The sequence below is a fragment of the Arvicanthis niloticus genome, chromosome 1 (genome assembly GCF_011762505.2).
Source record: "Arvicanthis niloticus isolate mArvNil1 chromosome 1, mArvNil1.pat.X, whole genome shotgun sequence".
Taxonomy (NCBI): Eukaryota; Metazoa; Chordata; class Mammalia; order Rodentia; family Muridae; genus Arvicanthis; species Arvicanthis niloticus.
The window spans coordinates 25,987,302-25,993,614 of record NC_047658.1 but is presented as its reverse complement, the minus strand read 5'-3'; the positions used below and the strand labels follow the sequence as shown (position 1 = coordinate 25,993,614).

Sequence of the window (6,313 nt, the reverse complement as noted above, 5' to 3'; positions counted from 1 at the left end):
TCATGTATAGCTCCATCTAATTTGATATTGGCTCTTGGTTTGTTATATATTGCTTTTATTATTTTTATGTATTGGCCTTCAATCCTGATCTTTCCAATACTTTTAACATGAAGGGGTGTTGTATTTTGTCAAATATTTTTCAGCATCTAAGGAGATGATCATGTATTTTTTTTTCTTTGAGTTTGTTTATATAGTGGATTACATTAATGAGTTTCCATATATTGAACCAACCTTGCATCTCTGGGATGAAGCCTACTTGATCGTGGTGAATGATGATTTTGATGTGTTCTTGGATTCAGTTTGCAAGAATTTTATCGAGTATTTTTTTTCATCAATATTCATAAGAAAGATTGTTATGAAGTTCTGTTTTCTGGTATTGAGTGAGGAAAAAGTACTGAAGTCCTGGTGGCCAGCTGAAAAAAAATGGAAATAGACAACCTCGGAAGGTAGAAGGTTGGAGGGACCCTCCAGAATGCACCAGAAAACTGAAAGGTGAGAGACTTTCAAAACTCAAAGTGAGGGATCTTAGATGAAAGGCCTAAACTAGGGGGAGTGAAATTATAGAGGGCACCTGCAACAGGAATTCAGGGCATCAAGTGAGGGAAGGGTTGCCATCCTACAGTCAAAAACTCTGACCCAGAATTGTTCCTTTCTGAAAGAACTGCAGCAATGGAAATGAAGAGGAACCTGAGGAAAAGAAGGTTCAGTGACAAGCTCAAAGAGGGGTCCAGCTCAAGGGGAGGTCCCAAGGCCTGACACTATTACTGAGGCTATGGAGAGCTCACAAAAACGGACCTATCATGACTGCCCTCCAGAAGACCCAACAAGCAGGTGAAAGTGTCAGATGCAGATATTTACATCCAACCAATAAACAGAAGCTGCTGACCGCTGTGATTGAATTAGCGGAAAGCTGGAAGAAGCTGAGGAGGAGGGTGACCCTGTAGGAGGACCAGCAGTCTCAATTAACCTGTTCCCTTGAGATCTCTTAAACACAGGACCACCAACTAGGCAGCATATACCAGTAGATAAGAGGCCCCCCCCCCCAACACATATACAGCAGAGGAGAGCCAGATCTGGGTTTAGTCAGGGAAGATGCAACCCTCAAGAGACTGTAGTCACCATGGAGTTTAGTGGTTTGGTGGGATGGAGGTTGGGGACATCCTCATGGACACAGTGGGGAGAGGAGGAGGTATGGGATGTTGAATAATCGGAGTGTGGACTGGGAGGAGAATAAAATTTGGAGTTTAAAATAAATAAATTATTTAAAAATAATTATTAAATGAATGTTTTTTTTATTGGAGGGTTCCCCACACAATATGCCATTGTACAGAATAACTAGAACTTTCTATAGGAAATAAATGATTATCAGATGTGTTGAAGATACAAAGGCTGAGTAGGTTCCTTTAAGATACTAGACAAATTCAATAAAGAGGATTTACTTCTGGCAGTGTAAAAGAAATATATTTTTCATTTCATTACCCATATATTTCCATTTTAAACAATAGGAATTGTTTAAAATTCCTATTTTGATTTAAATTCCTTTGCTGTGTTCAGACCTGGATACACCTCAGACTCAACATTTTTGTCATGCCTAAATGATTAATGGCTGTGTGCAAGGGAGACATTTTATTTAGAGGCAAAATCAGAAGGAAAGCAGCAGCTGAGGGACAGGCCTGGGGAGAATTGCATTTAGGTTTTGAGCCACAAAGAAGTGCTACAAATAAAGATTCCAGGGAGATTAGCAGCTCAGTACAATGTTTATAGATTCTCTGCCCACTGGGCACAAGAGAAAAAAGATATCTGATTAATTCTACAATAATCTTATTGACTTATGACTCATATAACTTAAAATTCAGACATTAAATTGCCAACTTGAAAGTTTCTGTATATTCATGTTGTTGTGTATCCAGTCATCCATCAAGTACAATACTTATATTATTCAAACATATTGTCAATATGTCAAAATTATAATTAGTTTTATATTATATTTATTATATTAATATATTATTTTATATTATAATTATCTTGTATACACATTAATCAATATAGCACCACACTGCTGTTCATTACATAGTGTGATGAATTTATTTATTTTTTTACTTTATTAAAATACTGTTTATTTCACATGTATATTTGTCTCCCTACCATTTCCACATCTGACCACCACTATTACTATGTCCTATCATAACATTCCATACATACTTAAAACCAAGTAAAGGGTGGAGTTCCATCCTTGAAAACTAAACAGGCATTTTAGACAACACATTCTTGGCAATTGAACCTGGACAACATTTATCAAACACAGTAGGGAAAGTTCTCACTTTGCATTATAAAAAGGACAACCAGATATCAACTATTACAGAAATGAAGCAAGATGGAATATTTCAAACTGTTTAAACCATTTTCTTAAAGAGACTTCCTCCACTGCCAGAGATTTTGAATAGCCTCCTGGTCAGTCATCCAGAAACAATTCTTCACATAATTAATGAACCTGGCTTCCACTTTGGGAAGAGAACCACCTTTTTCTATACTTGCTTGCATTTTTGCCTTAATGTCTTCTACAGAACTAGATCCTTTTGGTATTTTAGGAATTTTTTCCTGTTTTTTAAAGGACTCTTGACCCTTTGATCTTGGTGTTGATGGTTTTTTCATCAAAATCATCATTATCATCATCTTCACCATCCTCATCATCTTCATCATCGTCCTCCTCATCTTCATTAAGTTTTACTTTTTTCTGTGGAACCTTGTTACCACCTCCAGGAGCGGATCGCTTTCCAGACATGCCCAAGAGTTTTACATCCTCCTCATCTTCATCTTTTGACTCTGCATCTTCCTCTACAGCTACTAGGTGCTGTCCACTAATGTGCACAGGCCCTGAACCACACTTCACCCTTAAGACCACAGGTGGTGTAATTTCGAAGCCCCCAAGGGAAACTGTTGGTTGTACAGACATTTTCAAAGTTGCCAGTGTAACTTTAATTGGACTGCCTTTATAGTTCATTGCTTCTGCCTCTACGATGTGTAATTCATCTTTTGCTCCTGCCCCTAAACTGACCGTTCTCAATGATAACTGGTGCTCATTTTCATCATTATTTCCACTTTAAAGTGATAGTCTTTGTCAGCCTTTATTTCACAACTGAAAAGGTAGTTCTGAGGCCTGAGAGGGCTCATGTTCATGTCCATCGAGTCTTCCATGAGGTGGAGGCACGCGCACTTCGGTGTGGGAGAAGCCGGACGGAAAACAACTGCCTGCTGCTCCGCAGAACAGACACACAGAATGGAATCACCCCAAGAGTGTGATGAATTTAAACAGCATATTTTATTCAAAAATTATGTGATGAAAAGAATGTGAATTAGTTAAACTGTTTTGGCTTTTGGTGGGTCATTCATGTTGCATCTGTCCAAGAGCTCTCGAGAACCGTGAATGAAAGACATACATGCCAGCTAATTTTGATATGCCTTGGGTACCTCAATGGTTGGCCACTTCTAAATTTCCCTGCAACTAGCAAACACTACCCTCTGGTATTCCTGAGTTAACATCTTTCATAATTTATATTTCATCTCTGCTACTCTAGACTCAATTGGGAAACTGGCACTTAGGACCACTTTCTAGTATCTTTACATGCCAGCAGGCCTTTAAGGTTCTTTTTGCTTCTCCAGCATGGGTGAGTCTCCTCTTCTTCTTCTCTCTGGTTTTCCCCTTGCTTGTACAATTTAAAATTTCTACCTCTGTCTTTCTGTGAAGCCATTGGCTGTATGGAAATAAATTCTTTATTATCAATGGAGTCAGCTGAGGGCAGGTACTCTCAGATCTGGAAGCATGGCTTTGGGGGCCTAATTAAGACAAAGCATTAGAACAAATTCTCAACAAAAGAATGTCTCTGTCATGTCCCTATATTTCTGAACTATTGACAAATTGCTGGCTCACATGAAAAGACTTTCTGAAAACATGTAAATTGAAAGTCAAATGTTATCAGTTATACAAACTAAGGTGTATAAGAGTCAGTATATCTGAAATGTAAGGAAGCAGCTAAACTGAGAGTATGCCCATTGAGAAAGGAGTAGGGTTAAAATGTAAGCCAAGAATTGGCACAGCCACAAAAGAGCACAGTTGAGCCTGCCACAGGCTCCTTCAGCCCCCAAGGCACAGACCTTATATGCTTTGGTCTGACCACAGAACACAGACTACTGACAAGAGATTTCCAAGTTATCATCACAAAATGTTTCTACATCACAAGATGTAGAAAGTTACAGATGTAAAAAGGAAGGGTATGGCTCTTCAAATGCTTTGGCTTATGATAAAACTTTTTTCAATGTAGAAAAAAACAAATAATACAGTACACACTAGTTTTCAATACTATAATGATCATAAATTTTTATATCTTCAGCTCAAAGCCATGTGTGTTGGCATGTGGATTCTGTCACCAGATGAGCATGAGACATGTAAGGTGGAATCATTCCCAAACCATGGGGATCTCAGAAATTTAAGATAACAAGAGTGGTGCTGCTCTCTCCCTGCCTTAATGCCTTCTCTGGAGCATGTTACCATGACACTCAACTAAGTTGACCATGGGCATTTCATCACATTGCACAGCACCTGGAAAAACCTCTCCATTCCCATGAGACCTCTCAATAGCCTTAGTCTTCAGCCAATGGCCTTCTCCTTTTGGATATTCTCATGCCCTTGCCCCAAATTATATAGTACCTGGTTCAGTCTTAATAATTTTCATGCATTCACATCCAAAAAATATGAAATTTTAAAGAAATACAAAACAGCTAAGATCATCTCAGAGTGCTTTTTCTTTAAAGATAGCTACGGGAAAGGGCTTCTTCTAAAACAGCTGCAACATTAATAGTTCCTAAGAAGGCCTTTTCTCTTCTTCCACCCCATTTGTTTCTGGCACTAGCTCACAACTGCACTAGAATCCTGCTTATCCCAGGCTCCACTTTCACCTTCTGGCCTATGTGCTAGAGTCTCACACCACAAGAGAAAACATGGAAAATGGACTCCCGTTCATGACTTCCTCTCCAGGTGGGTGTCTGGGCTGTGTTCAGACACTGTGAGAGGAGACCTTGGAATGACAACATTCATCACAGAACCCACACTTCCCCCTTGTTTGGCAAGCAGCAAAACTGTCACCCCTCAAAAAATGTAGATTTGGGACTCCCTGTTCTGGGTGTATTGATAGTGTTAAAAAACTGCCAGCTGAGAGGAAGGACATGGCACCACACCTGTGTGAATATATGTTCCTATGTATTACACACACACACACACACACACACACCAAAACACACAACACACTATGGTTTTTTTTACATTCATTCATCTACAGGTAGATATTTAAATGGCTTCCTTTTCAGGGCTCTTCCATGAGTCAGAGACTTTTTTCTCTGTGACAATATTGTGTAACTAGGGGAAACCTAAACAAATGTGTGCTCAGCCTAGATATGGGAACAATGGAAAGCTGAAGTCAATAGCCCCACATTAGGCGCCAATTTGTTGCGGTAAATCTGCGACCCAAATAAGTCTGGTCAAGGAAAACACGACTCAATATTTATCGTTATAAACTGCAAGCCTAGATTGGGTAGATTTACCATTGCACTACTCTATTCCCCTGATATGAGATCCCTTACAACTTGTGGTTTTTTCCAGGCCATGTTCTTCTCCTCCATTATCTTTCCACTACCGGCTCCTCTGTCGCCTCTCTCTCCCTTTGACTTCCTCTTCTGACTTTCTCTGGAACGGACTATGTTGTTGAGATTATTTACAGGATAGGTGTGAAGGATGAGTTAGAAGCATGAAGGACTCAAAGACAGTTGTGTAAGGGAACAGCCCACCCCATTTTAGGTGACAGCTGGGGACAACTGCATCCCTAGGGCTTTCTTCAGGACTTTTAGACAGGTCTGCAGAGTTTTTGCTGAGTGTGCAGCCTTGTAGAAGGGGCCTTGTGCTTCCTGTAGCATCAATATTTCTGAAGTGGGTATTTTTTTTTTTTTAATTTTTAAGGCTCATGAGCCTCCCTCCTCCTTTTTACAATAAAGGATTTTTTTTTAATTTTGAAGAAATTGTTATTCAACAAACAAACATCATAGAGAAACAATTTACAAGAAGGATGCATTTATTAGACTCACAATGTTATAGGTTTTTGGAGGGATGGAGGAATGCAGAGGTGGGGAGAGAGAGAGTGAGAAAAATACAGAGAGAGAGGGACACAGAAAGGGAGAAGAAGAGGGAGAGGAAGAAGGAGAGGGGGAGGTAGAAAAGGAGGGAGAGGGAGAGGAAGAGGGAGAGGGAGAGGGAGAGGGAGAGGGA

General features: G+C 39.6%; 1 pseudogene; it reads right to left on the bottom strand.

The window, feature by feature from the left end:
- Positions 1-2,233: 2,233 nt before the first annotated feature.
- Positions 2,234-3,228, bottom strand: LOC117716611 (nucleophosmin pseudogene; annotated as a pseudogene).
- Positions 3,229-6,313: the final 3,085 nt, after the last annotated feature.